Source organism: Limulus polyphemus, unplaced genomic scaffold (genome assembly GCF_000517525.1).
Source record: "Limulus polyphemus unplaced genomic scaffold, Limulus_polyphemus-2.1.2 Scaffold136, whole genome shotgun sequence".
Taxonomy (NCBI): Eukaryota; Metazoa; Arthropoda; class Merostomata; order Xiphosura; family Limulidae; genus Limulus; species Limulus polyphemus.
The window spans coordinates 851005-866448 of NW_013665746.1; the positions used below are offsets into that span (position 1 = coordinate 851005).

A 15444-nucleotide genomic window follows, 5' to 3' on the forward strand; every position below is an offset into this window, starting at 1 on the left:
CACACACGTTATTTACGGTGCCTACTGTTCGCTTGACTCAATCATCTCTATCTTCAATCTATCTCCGTATTATATACTAAAAAAGAGGGCGTCTAGCAAACGCTGGGACATTCGTTAGGTTCCCCGATCCTTCTAGAAACTCCAGCGTCGCGTGATTTCCGCTTTCGTAACAGTGGAAACAAGCAGGAGTATTGGGTATTTGCGTTATATATATATATACAGAAGATCAACAGGTCAAGAATAGATTTTAATGTGTAATGTGTTACAATATAATCAAAAATATAACGTTTATTCTATGAGTGACTTATCAGTCCAAAATATGAAAACTTCCTATTAATGGATAATCTTATGCTTACTTGTTATAATCATACATTTGTAACATCTGTATAAGCATGTCATAGCTGAAAACCTTGTAGTCTGTATATAATTTGTTTTCTCATAATTAATACTATTTTTATTAATATTCTAAATTACACCGTCTAATTTGAAATATATATGTGTTAAATTCTTCTCAGTGGTGGTCCCTAACGAGGTTGATATTATCCCAGGCAGTGTTTCGCCCCTGAGATAATGGATTTCGTATCACAAACACACCCTTTTTCAAAGTTTGTGGCTCAAACACATCAATGTGGTAACAATGCTGTGTAATGTAGAGATGATGATTTAACATCTGCTCTTTCTTACTACTTCCTATATATGCCCCCCCCCCCCAGTTGTTCAACGGTAAGTTTGCGGACTTATAACGCTAAAAATTTGGTTTCGATACACGTGATGCAAAGATAGTCCATTGTGTAGCTCTATGCTTACCTCGAAACAAACAAACAAACAGAAATAAACGTATTCCATAATTCTGGCTCAACCACGTGAAATATTATTGGAATTACAGTTAAAAATATTGCTAAGAACAAGGGTATTCAAGTAATAAATCAATGTATTTTAATCATTAAAAAGTTTTTATTTTATTTTATTTTATGATTTTACATACTCCTTGTTATACTGGTGTTTTGAATAAACTATATTAATTACTGGTTTACGTTTTGTAGGTGGTTTGCTTTGATCAAAAGTAAGTGACCACAATTATACAACGTTTAAATATAAAGTGAAAAATCGTTAAATATATATACGTATCTCAAATGAAACCTACCCGGTTACCTCCTGTTCTGCTATTTCGGAAATAGTCCACAACGTGTTCAAATTATAAATTCCAAGAACTTATCTGTGAAAACAAAGAATAATATATGATAATATGGCATCCACCATACATCTGCCGTATTCAGTGCTGACCAGGCCTTTCAGCAGGGTTCATCAGGCCAGATGAAATACTACAGACATAGTGTGATCAAAGCACTAATTATATCATCAATTTCATGAACACAAGTCACTGCACAGTGACAGTTGTCATAATTACGTGCTTCATCTGGACATTCTCTGCCTGTTCTTCACAGTAACTATACTGCAATATTAAACAGCTTTAGTGAGGTGATAATAAAACTGTCAACTTGTTCAACAACTTATGAATGTAAGATAACTCAGATAAGCAGTAGCACCAGCAATAGTAGCTGTCAATTCCATAGCGTAAAGTAGCGAACAGTGGAAACTCGGGCCACAATAGTGAAAGAAACATGTTTCCTTTCTACACGTATACAGGTTGGATTCTATAAAGTTTCAATAACCGTTAAAGTTAAACTCAGATTTTCTTCTTTTTTTTTCCATACCTTTCTAGTATATGCGTTAACAATGTAAACGTTATCCAGCACTGTTCGGGTGTCATATCTAAGTAATTATCTACCTCATTCGATAATTACGCTCAACAAGCTTGACCTTAAGGTTGCTGTTGTTTTTTTCAACCCGATTTTAATTTAGTAAGAAATATATAACCACTGCATGCCGCATTCCGTAAGAAGTCCTTGAATAACCAAACCTTGTCTTACAAGTCTTCAGCCGCATATGGTCCCAGCTGACCTCGTGTCGCCTTTTACTAGACATAACTCACCAAAATCAATTATTCCAAAAATGTATAAATAGGAAGGATTGGTATCGAAAACTCCATCAGTTCTCCACTTGATCTATTCGGCTGGTTCCGTTTTCCATCTCGTTTAACCTCCACCATGAAGTCTGCTGTAAGAACCAAGTTTAATTATTTCTAATTTTAATAGAGCTTAATATTCACTGTTTTCATAATTGTGAGCCTTTCAGCAAAGAGTGAGTGTAAAACATATGTTCTAAATTATTAATGCTCTTTAAAACTGGAAGAAGTGGGTACCAATACGATGGAACGATAATGTTTGATAATGATTTCAAATATTGAGCTACAATAGTTACCTAACTATTGGAAGACGCAAGAAATAGTAGTTTAAAAGTTTCACGATAACGATTAAGTTACGTTGAACAACGTGTAGTTTTAATCTGTTAATAATCAAATATTATAGATATAATAATTATAAAAGTTGTTGTCCAATGTCTTATATATTCGTTATGTTTATTTTTAGGTCATTCTGTGTGTCTTGATTGCTATCGCCAACGCCGGACTCCTTGGTCCAGCTGCTTTTGGTCCTGCCGGATTCACGGGAGCTGGTCTCGTAGCAGGTCCAGCTGCATTTGCCGCAGGTCCTGGTTTTGGCGTTGCTCCTGCCGCTGCCGCTGCTCCCGCTGCCGTGACGGGTAGCTCTGCTGTAACAGTCAGTACCGACAACCAACGTGCTCTTCCCTATGGAGGCGCGCTAGGTGGTGTTTCCGGTTTGGGTTATGGCCTAGGCGGTGTTTCCGGTTTGGGTTATGGTCTAGGCGGTGTTTCCGGTTTGGGTTATGGCCTAGGCGGTGTTTCCGGTTTGAGTTATGGCCTAGGCGGTATTGCTGCACCTGCCGCTTTTGGTGTGTACGGAGGATACGGAGGTTTTGCTGCTCCTGCCGCCTTTGTTGCTCGCCCTGCCGTCGCTGGTGTTGGTGCTTTCGGTCTTGGCAAATATCACTGAAGCTTTCATGAACTGATAGAGACAATGTTCCGGTAGGAAAATCATAATCGTTCATTCATTTATAAAATATCCTATTTATATAAATAATCTGCAACAGGAAATTTGTTTTAGCCCATTCTAATTTATATGCAATGATTATTTTTCATTATGTATTCAATAGCATAAAAGGATGTTTAGTACAATAATTGTAATGATTTTTGAAATACTAAACTTATTTAAAAAGACAATGTCGTCCATCTTAATATACAGAACTTGCTGAATTTATACCTTAACCGTGTAATATTAAAGTAACAGTAGAATAAAATGAAACATATTTGTAATTATTACGTTAAATATAGTCAAAAACCATCATTACATAGATCTATTTGATTGTGTGTGTGTGAGAGAGAGTGTACAAATAATATCACGTACTATTGAGGAGAATAGTAGACAGATGAATGAGGCGTGTAACGTGATTTCTAAGATGTTGCCCATCTACCTTTAACTTATTTAATATCTTAGTGATTATACTCATAAAAAACAATAAAATATAACTAATTTGACTATTTCATATGATAATTAATGTTTTATTTTATTTTATTGTTAAAACTTTATTTTTTACTATTTTTTTTCCTTTGTTCTTTTAGTTCCTGAAGAAAACATCTAAAATTAATAGGCGGTGTTTCAAGGCGGCAATTCTTTACCTTAAAGTTCTAGACGAATTCATTCTGTTTTTATCAAAGTTTTTCATTCTTAATGTATTTCTGAACAGTTGTTAATAAAAATTAATACCAACAGCATTAGTTGGTATTAATCAATAGGTGCAAAGTTCTTTTATTTATAAATTTGCTTAGGCGGTTTTATTCCAAGATGAATGAGACCAATAGAATATTTTTTAAATTTACCTACTAAACACGGATAATGCAAACCTCGGAAACTTGGCCATGTGTCACAGAAACAAAATGAATTTGACAGTTTTGAAACCAAAGGTCGACCGTCTGTGAATACGATAATGTGAAATACAAATTTTGTATCTCGTCTAGGCTTCAATTTAGTTTAACGTAATAATTATCCCAAATAAAGTGATATAACTATACTTGATGTTGCAATATTGTGATTAGGGAATAATTTGTTTTGGCGCAAAGCTAAGACAATAGACCATATTTGCTCTATTCACCATGTTGTAAGTCGGTAAATGTATTGCTGACACACTGGGGGACGATTAGAGAAGATAAGAAAGGGGTAATCATATATGTATATATATACATATATACAAGGGCGAAACTTTCGTTTCAACAGTTGGGAGATATTCCTTGAAACTGGGTATAAAGGAGGCTATTCTCTAAAGAAAAGAAATGAAAGGGTTCTATTCTGTGTTATTTTTCCCTTTTGATCTTATGTTAATGCAAAACATTCACTGAATAGCAGTTATATCAACATATTAAAACATATCAACATCTTAAAAACTTTCAAATATCCAGTTGCATGCTTTCAACTGAACCAGTTTGCCATATTACCCTTTGCACAATATGTTGGTAGCAATACAACTTATGAAATAGTAATAACACTTACAACAGTAATACTTGGGGTAACTGGAGGAAAACAAGATAAATCAAATTGCTGATTTAATGACTGATACAATATAAACTTTATTTGAAAATGTTATACAATTAAAATTAGATGGAAAAAAAAGTAGAATGAAATTGTGTTACTGTTAGTCTTTGAATAAACAAAAACATCGAGTAAATTAAGTTTAATATATCATCTGTATCTCTCTGTTATAGTGTATATCTTGGCTGTTGCAACAGGTGGAATTTCTTTGTATTAATTATTCATTTCCTACAACTTATACAAATATTAATTTTATTACCTGGATTTGTGCAGTAGAGCAATATCAAGAATGATCCCCTTTTTATGATAATTCCTGTTTGGTATGCAAATAATATAACCATAGCCATAATAGTAAAAAAATTAAAAGCATAAATGTACTTGCCTTTAGAAGAAACCACATTACAATTTAATTCTGAAAAGGCGTCTCTCTTTCTTTTGCTCTAGCTTAACATACGTATAGTTAGCTTTCACATTGTCCTTGCCAACCATTAGATAACAAGAACTCCTTTGTTGTTCTAAAGAAAATATTCCTGCGTTGGTCATTTGCAGTAATAAATTGCCGGCAGAATGTTTTCCTTTCCAAGTTATCAAGTTGTTCTTGATGAATATGACAAACGACTATACTGTTCAAGCGAATTTGTTTCATAGAATTACGAAACCAGGTATTCAGCCTTCTAAGAGCACTGAAGCTCCTCTCAGCTTAAGCAGAGGGTGCAGGGACAACTAACAGTAACCTTACAATTTTTCATAAATCTCCAACTTCTCTGGTCGAAAATCTCTCTGAATCACAGATCTACAGTGTCTAATACTCAGTTCTGTAGTACTCCAAAGGAGATTATGTAGGCAACAGTCTCACCGGTAAAGTGCTTGGGTGATTTTCTCAGGTGTGGCATTGGAATTTATTGGATAAAGAGTAGATTAATTCCTGTTCCTTTGTCATATTCTTTGCTAAAGCTTTCCTCTGTTCTTTTTTCTTGAAGAGAGGTTTTGACACATTCCACTGCAGCAACTATTCCGGCAGTAGTCTGTGTTCTCTTTTGCAAAGAGATGTTCAGGTATTCCAATCTCTACATCACTTCAGTGACCAGGATTAGTCCAAGAACCGTTTCTCCCTTAAAAAATCTTTCCAAAAGTTCATTTGCTTTAGTTGCTGAATTTGATGCACTAGCTGAAGCCATCTTTTCCAAACTAAGCTACACTGGCTGTACTTGCTGAGCACTGACCAAATATCTGTGGTATAAAATGTCTAACTGGGAGGGCACAGCGGTTTCAAAGTAGTGTAGGATCCACTCTCCGATTTTGCTATTGCCCCAAAATGTTTGCTCACGAAGACCAGAGAGATAGGTGGAGGTGCAGTAAGACATCAATGGCAACCTTGGATATTCCTTCTCATGTTGTTAAAGATATTTCATAGAGACCTACATATTCTTCATGTAGCAGATTGATTCTTGTTCAGTGCCAGATACATCTTGTGTTCCACCAGTGATCACTGATTACTGCAGTAGTGGCAGAGAACTGATTTGCATTGGCAATATCTCTCACAGTTGAGTTGTCCATTAAACTCAGGATCTCGTTTTGAATTTTAGGACAGGTATAATCTTGATTATTTGTCAACAAATACGGAGTTTTGGATCATCATCAGACCTCAACTTCAACAGCTGGTCTAGATTCCTCTCCATTTTCCTCATGACCTGTAGGCCCGGCATGGCCAGGTGGTTAGGGCGCTCGACTCGCAATCAGAGTGTCGCGGGTTCGAATCCCCGTAACACCAAACATGCTCGCCCTTTCAGCCGTGGGGGCGTTATAATGTGACGGTCAATCCCACTATTCGTTGGTTAAATAGTAGCCCTAGAGTTGACGGTGGGTGGTGATGACTGGCTGCCTTCCCTCTAGTCTTACACTGCTAAATTAGGGACCGCTAGCGCAGATAGCCGTCGTGTAGCTTTGCGCGAAATTCAGAAACAAACAAACATGACCTGTAAAAGCCAACCCTTAACTGTGAAATCTGCACTTTACTTACAACCTTCAAAAAGCAAAATGTTGCCTCCTGTTGTTGAGACACCAAAATAGTAGAGAGCTAGGTGTCTACTGGCCTTGTCTCCTGAACATGAGTTGTCACCACTACTTTATGAAATTAACAATCGGTATGCTTTGCAAACTTCTCCGGGGCATTTTTCCCATTTCTAAATATTGAGGATACAAACACAGGATCTGCAATTTTGGCGAGCGGTAACTTTTTTACCTCTTAAAGCTTTTGTGCAATAAACGCATAACACCCCTTTCAAATAAGGCCAGTGGTGGAGCCAGAAAATAATATTTTAACCATTTGTCCTATATGTCAACTTTTGGTCTATAATAAACCTTGGGTTTGGCTGATGTGTAGTATTTCCAAGGTCATCTCTTTCCGACCCTCTTAACTCTGTGGCTTCTGCCTCAAATGCCTCTTTGCTGGGCAGACGTTGATGTTCAGGTAATAAATATTTCTCTTCGTCACTAACCTTCATGCCTGCTTATTCTCTTTCTTTGTGGGACTGCTGCTCACACCTACCTGCTGCTGCACCTTTTACTACAATAAACATGACAGCAAAAATACCAAACTCGGGTATCACAGTAAACCCCCTTAAGTCTTCTTTCTAAATCACCTTAGAATAGTAGCAATAATAATATAATTAAGAAGAAGAAAAATAGGAAGAATATAATTCTATCGAGACACTTCTTTAGAATTGTTTTACAGAATCTCTTTGAAATTGGCCCGGCATCGCCAGGTAATTAGGGCGCTCGACTCGCAATCTGAGGGTCGCGGGTTCGAATCCCCGTTCCACTAAACATACTCGCCCTTTCAGCCGTGGGGGCGTTATAATGTGACTATCAACCCCACTATTCTTTGGTAAAACAGTAGCCCAAGAATTGGCGGCGGGTGATGATGACTAGCTGCCTTCCCTCTAGTCTTACACTGCTAAATTAGGGACGGCTGGCGCAGATAACCCTCGTGTAGCTTTGCGCAAAATTCAAAACAAACTGTTTAAAATTAAAATAATGTTAGCTAGGTTAAATAATGTTTTATCATGAAAGATGTGGACACATTGTAAAATAATAACTGGTATAGAAAGAATGTTTTATTATTTCCTAAACACAAATATCTAATATGTTTAATACTTTTAAAAGGTGTGGTAATGGTCTAATATTTACGGCTGCGATTATAGGTTTATCAAAAACTTCTTTGCTTGGTTTGTTTGTTTGAAGTTAAGCACAAAGCTGCACAATGAGTTATCTGTGCTCTGCCCACCACGGCTTTCGAAACCCGGTTTCTAGCATTGTAAGCCTGCAGACATATCGCTGTGCTACTGTGGGGCTCTTTGCTCGAAAAAAAACCGTCTTATATCCACTTTTTAACTCTTTGCTGCTTTGACATTGTTGGCAAGTTCTGTAACCCAAAAATACACATTTAATTTCTAAGATAATTAACTCTTGGTTTACTTAATACTATTTTGGTGGCCCATTGTAAAATCCTTTGACAAATATAACGTTAGCTGTTTGAAGTTAAGCACAAAGCTACAACATGGGCTAACTGTGCTCTGCCCACCACGGGTATCGAAACCCGGTTTCTAGCTATGTAAGTCCGCAGACATACCACTGTGCTACTTGGGGCAGATATAACGTAACCATTTATTTATAATTTGTAACTTATAAGTATTAACTCCGATTTTCATGTTGAATCTCCTTAAAAGTTAATATAGGGAAAAACGGATATTTAATTATATCGAGTAGATCTATTAAACGAGAATAATCATACATGCAGCTAAAAAAAATTACCATCTAAATTTGCACTTTTTGTACAGAAACGAAAAAACAACAACAAATAAATAAAGGTTCCTTTTGGAGGATAGTACAGATATTAACTTACTTCCTGTTCTTTCACAAAACAGCTAGCTAAATGAGTTCCTAGCTCACGATAATCGAAAACAAACATCTGCTATTACTTCACTAAATCTTATATTAGCATCACGAGGATTTAGATCTGTGAGTATAAGAGCTTGTTAATTAACTGTTTAATCTTAGAAATAAAGTATTTTACCAATTCCTTAAGTTCTTAGCTTGTCGGAGGTTCTTGTTGCATAAACATTTCGACTCCTCCTATTATGTGCTTCACATAATCTTTCCAGTGCTAGAAATCGGGTTTTGATATCCGTGGTGGACAGAGCACAGATAGCCCTTTGAGTAGCTTTGTGCTTAACTACAAACAAAAAAAATATAATTTTACAATTTTATTCCTTCATATCTTAATTCGTTAACTGTGTTTTGCTTCCTAACTGTAAGCAAGCTCTAACCACACTGAATTGCGCGACAGGAAACTCATAACGAAAAAAATAACAAAAACCAAGTCTAAATGGCACTATTGTCTTACAAAATAAACAAAAATAAGAATACAAACAGTTATTTTCAAAAAAAACTATAATTCAGCTCTTACAGTGAATTTTCTAATCAGTTTTAAAATGCTCTTAATATTGTTACGTCTCTGCTCGTTTGATAATACACTTAATTTCCACAGTCACTTAAACAACGCTATAATTGTCAACGAACGATTCACGCACTTTACTTACTACCGCGCTTCACTCAATTGTCCGTCTATATCTTCAATCTCTTTGTCCGCTATACCATTCCGATTAATTGTCTGGCGCACTTATATACAAAAATAGAGGGCGCCTAGCAAATACTGGATTATTCGTTATGTTCCCCGATCTTTCTAGAGAGCATTACTTGTTACCAGCGTCACGTGACTTCCGCTGTCGTAACAATATGTTGTTTTACACTAACAGTACAGACAACTACATTTTACAATTAGATCCTCTTGTCCACACAGATATTATTTAAAATTTATTGCAGTGAAGTAATAGATATAGTTTATCTAACTTTACCAGTATTTCAAAATCATACATTTAGCTCGCTAAACGGGTGATTCTTGCTTCACCTTTACCTGCCAGTGACCAACTGCTTGTCTGTTTCAAAATTACTGAGATAAAAATAGTTAAGCCGAAAAATAACATGTCTCCGTCTTTTAAAAAGACCCCGCCCAGTAAATTATATCTTTGTACGTATATATATATATATATGGTAATCGTTAATGCAGGTGGGGGGGGGGGAGGGGATACTGACATGTTGTAAAGACGTATACATTAAAGTAAAATCATTAACTTCTTTAAACTGTTATTGCAATTTATTTTAAATCGTTTCTAAATTGTATTTCTAACTAAGATGAGTTATGTATGTAATGTGTTCCAGTAACGGCTACTTAACGGTTCTCAAACTTTTTGTGATATCTTACTGTAGATAACAATACTGCACATTAATGTAAGTATCATATAGTAAATTTGTGATCAACTTGTGGTCCCCTGAAGGGTCAGTGGTAAATTTACAGACTTACATTGATAAAATTCGGAGTTCGATTCCCCACCGTAAACAAAGTACAAACAAAACACGAACTTGTGAGTTTACTACTTTCATTACTTTGCGACAAAAATTTCATTTTAGTGAAAAGATGCCGAACGTTATACAATTTTATATTCACAACCTCTTTCGTTTGCTAATGTATTTCTTGCTCTGTACCATACACAGGAGTGCTGCTGACTCACGGCCTACTTAATCTTACGTGTGTTATTTATTTCAGAAATGGCAACCACCTTCTGAAAACATCCTAGCGGAGCCCTCGTCACACGGTAAGAATAGAACAACTAAAACCATAAAATACGTGCAGGTGTTTTAACACGTTCCCTGCCATGTGTCCCACCAGCTAATATATTTAACATTGCTTTTTTGTTTTCTCCTTTTTATGCTTATAACCTCTTTAAACGTTGTGAATTTCATAAACGCTGACAGATACTACTTATTTCAATGGTAATAAATATGAAAACCTTAATAAAAGTTATGGTTGCAGTGATTAGTCAGTCTTTCGTGTTAATTCATTACTATGTAATGAAAGTGCCATTATTTTGAAGTCAAAAATGCAAAACACTAAAGATGAAAAACTCTGGGAGAGGCAGAACACATTTTGGATCTCCACTTTATTATAGTACAAACTAACAGAGAAACACAATTAGCTTAACTCTATGTATTTTAGAATATTATAAACGTTATTGATTTCTTTATTCCCATACACCTTCTAGTACCAAACTTTGCCTTGATGAAGACTTAGCATACTTTAATTCCAGAATGTCCATTGTTGAAGTATCATTAAAGTTTAATCTATATTTTGTCGTTGTTCCTTACACATGTACAAACTAGTTGTTGATATAATACACAAATATACAGCTCTATAAGGTTATGAAATAACTTAAACACTAATACAACTGAGTAGGGAAGGGGGTGTAGAAAAATTAAACAATGAGTATATGTCATCATCCCAGACATTTGAGACTTTAAGGATTTATGATAACAAAAAACGAAATATGTTAAATATTTCAGATTAAATGGCCTTTGTGCAAAGGTTACTCAAACTGAAACACACCACCAATAAAACGTTAATAAAAAGGGCATCAAACCCAGTTAGACGTTCTCTACATACGTAGGCAATGTTCTACATCGCCATCATTCTGATATCAATCATTATTCCTTTATGCCCCTAAACTAAAACTGTTTGAGACAACACACACCAGTTTATTTCATTTTAACCCATCACCTATCATGCCCGCTCTTTCAGCCGTAGGGCTTTATAATGTAACATTGGTAAAAATAATCCCAGATAATCCCAGGGTAGTTTTGCCGAATTCTGACAAACTTTATCCAGTTTCATAACATGTTCGCTCTTTCAGCAGCAGAGGCATAATAATGTGACGGTCACACTTACTCTTGGTAAATTGTAGCCCAAGAGTTGGCGGTAGGTGGTGTTGACTAGCTTACCTTTACTCTGTCAGTTTTAAATTAAGGACGCCTAGAGCAGGTAGCTTTCGACTGTCTTTGCGAAAAATTCAACATACAAAAAAACGGAAACAGACTTTTCATTTTGTCTTGATATTTCTATAGTTGTTTGTAAGCGTTTGTAAGTATTGTTTGTAATAATTAGAAATCTTCGTTAATAGATTTAAAACTATTTTAATAATTAAAAAAAAGAAACTAACATTATATGTAAGTAATAAAAAAAACTTGAACAGTGGTTTAACAGATTATCTTTACGCGATATGTTGAAGAATGTTAATAATAAGAAGAAGAAAAGAAAAATATTATACATCATGAACTTTTCTTTCACTTGTTTTTATTGAGTCAATGTAAAGTGAAGATTTTACAGACAAATATATTATGTAAATAAGAAGAAAATAGAGTATAATCTGTATACAGCATCAAACTTTACACTCAGTTGTATTTATTCAATCAGTGCAAAATAAACATTTCACGTTGGAATAAATTATGCGAAGAAGAACCAAATAAAGCAAAAATTAAACTGTGTGTAATAAACTTTATCTCACTTGGTTTTATTCACTCAATTTAAGCTAAAAATTTTACAATAGAATAAGTTATGAATTACCCAAAAGGATCTTTACATCAGCTTTTCATAAATGTTTATGTGTTTTTGATAAATCGAACATTTTAGACATAATTCGTTTCAGTAATATTTCGCCCATTGAAACCATTTATAGGTTAAACATTTTAAGAAAGATAAACACAGAAGACTGTGATTCCAGCGCAACAACTGGTAGATTATGTAAGCTACGTGGCTATTGTTTATTAAGTACACCATGGTGAATATTTTTATAAAGCACTAATAATAATTTCATGTTTATCTTGCTTTATAATAGTCAGTGACTGTACGCAGTTCATTCAAAATCCAATTATAAAGATTTCTATTTTTTTAATATCTAATAAACCCGCTCATTATAAAATTTTATTAATATTCCGTAAGATGAAGTATCTATTCTGACAGAATTTGTAATTCAAAGGGCTACGAAACAACAGCATAAGTTTGTTAATTTTTAAGTACCTGTATATAAGATGTTTGGACAATTTATGTTACTTATTATTTCTATATACAAATTATTTTCTCGTGTAATATGTTAACATTTCAACCAATCAATTAAAACAAATAAAGATAACTTAATTTTTCCATATAGTTTTAAAACCCTTCTGATTGTGGGGTAAGAAATGTGGAGGAACTTAAGCTGGTTCAGTCATTTAGAACTTTTTCTGGATTTGTTTTTAGACATCTATATATTTCTAAAGTTCCCAGACTGTCTAGATTTTACTTTTTTCACAGATATGTAAAATGTTGCAGTTTTCTTTTCTGGATCAAATTGGTGTTTAGTTTCAATAAGGTGGGATGCAATGGTTGAATCAATTTTCCTTAATTTCCAGCTTCTAGAATGCTCTTTATTTCTCGTTTCTATGGAATGTCCTGTTTGACCTTATTGCAGTATTCACACATTAATTGGTAAACAGTACCGCAACAGTGGTGTTTACTTGCTCTATCATAGTTTAATCAAATCTATTGATTCATCCAAACGTGCGGTTATATCCGTAAAGAAATTTGGATGTTACTCCCTTACCTCAAAACCCCATTCTTTATAACAATCATGGTTACCTAAGGTAAAAATTAAGCTTATAAAACTCTTAGAAATCTTTTAGGTATAATGTTAAACACATTTGTTACCTAATTTGTTATCTTAAGAATCTAAGAAACAATGTATCAAAAATGGTTCTGCAACTATTTTTAATGCTGCTCAAAAACACTGAAAAGCGTATCTTGATAAAGGTATACTAGAATGAGGAACGGCTACGATCGTGCTTTTATTGGTACCGTTTAAATATACAAATATTACATCTAAAATCGAACTTACAAGAGGGACTATCTGTAACGTACCCTCACTGACTTTAGTGAACCTTTGTCAAAAGTATCCCTAAAAGCAAGGGTACTCGACAGTAGAAGCAATACGTTCTAATCATGTTTTTTATGACATTTCATGGTCCTAGTTACACTGGTATATTAAATTTTCTTTATTAATTGCTGTGTTAATTTTTAGTTCTGTTCTATGTAGAAAACTTGATTTGATCAGAAACTAATGATAATCAATACTTTGATTTTATTATGTTTGTTACCCCCAGTAAATGTTTCTCCAATTCTAAGCAATTGTATATTTTTATTTACGTTATAATGTCTGTAAATTGCATATTTATCTACTAATACTACTGATATCATAGATTTTATATATATTTTTCCTTTCTCATATATATTTTCTTAAATTTAAATATTACGATACAATCATTGTGATAATACCTCCCCATCTTAGCAATATTTATAAATTTCTTTTTTACTCAAAGCTGTTCGGCATCGGCTTGGTAATTGCCGTGTCAAGATGCATCACAGTCAAAGGTTCGCACCACCATGATACTGAACATGCTCCTTACATTCATCTGTGTGTGGGTTATGAGAGTAATAAGAACTTCCGTTATTCGATTCAAAGATGGATAAACCTTTTGTGGATGCTGCTAATTGTGTGTCTTTACTGATAACTTCAAAATCAAGGATGTTTATTCTTGAGATTTCTGTCCTAGCTGTTTAGCGCATAAAATGCCGTTAAGGTAGAAAATATTAAACTTTTAATGAAAAGTCTTCTATATTCTTTGAACTACAATGAAATTTATCTCAAAATTGCTTTGAAAGTTTCTGTTTAACTGATTTTGTGGATATGGAAAGCCTTCAGACTTACAGCTGAGCAACTGAAGACAACTATAAAACACTTAGTAAGTTCCTTGACCGTTCAAACTACGAAAAGTAGCACCTTAGGATGAATTTAATATACATAACCTGAGCCGGATTTAGGATATTCCAAATTTGAACTTGGAAAAATACAAAAAGTTTGTGAAAAAGAAATATGTACTATAGAGAGTAACAGCATATTTGGACTGTAAGTCCAAGATTTAGGGCCAGCAGTCGTTTCCTTAAAAATCTGGCTCACACTTTGGAGCGTGGGTGTGTTATAAGAGTTATGGTCAAATCCTTCTATTCGGCCAAACAACAGTGGCCAAGAACTAGCGATGAGTGTTGTTGTTTAACTACATTCCATCTAGTAGAGACGGCTATGCACAGATAACTCTCGAGTAGTTTTCCGATGAAAAAGTGAAACAGGCCAACGAAAGTTTTAACGTTCTTGTCAAATTATTATAATGGATTATCACAAAATGTCTCTTAAGGATCACGAAATTATTGGTCATTTGCTAAGGTTTACTGAAACCATTGTTTGACGAAATACTGGATCTCTACCATTGCTGATTTGTTATATATATTGACAACACGTTGAAATCAGTGTAGAGTAATGACCTTTGCTTTAAACTGCACCATCTTGGGGTTAAAAGTGGAAGAGTCCAGTGATATTAGTTTCCTATCTTATCAGGATATAGAAACGAAAATGCAGGATGCCGATTCTGGCTCATTCTGTTCTTCTCAGCGGCGTGATTTGTCTATTTAGCTTAGGCTTACACTACCACATTTTGGGACAGATATCTACTCTCAGTTGATTTGAAACTCCTGTACTCCAATTTAAAGCGTTATTAAATGTTAATAAAGTTCAAGTAATTAGTTTCAGACAGAAAATAAATAAAACTTTTAATATCACTTTTATCATAAGTGGTATGATATACTTATATTTACTTCACTGAAGTTTCTTATAGCCTTGGGGCGTTTCGGTAAGTTCAATCTAATTTTTCATCTCTTAGAGTATGTATTTGAAGCTTTTTTTTTCACTTGTGACTCTATCTATATAACATGTTCACAAAATCCAAACCCTATTTTTATTGCCTCTTTGATAGGGTCCCATTAGTTTTATTTCTCATTTTCTATAAATATATATTTTTATTCGATGATAGATTTTTAAACTTTTTTAGAAAATTATTATTTCAG

At 34.4% G+C, this 15444-nt stretch overlaps 1 long non-coding RNA gene across 1 annotated transcript in view; it reads left to right on the plus strand.

Annotated features, from left to right (window-relative positions):
* The window catches only part of LOC111083162, a 4825-nt gene extending 2077 nt beyond the window's left edge, over positions 1 to 2748 (plus strand). Inside the window, exon 3 of the long non-coding RNA XR_002608839.1 lies at positions 2490 to 2748. This is a non-coding gene — a long non-coding RNA (uncharacterized LOC111083162). The remainder of the gene's footprint in view (positions 1 to 2489) is intronic.
* Positions 2749 to 15444: the final 12696 nt, after the last annotated feature.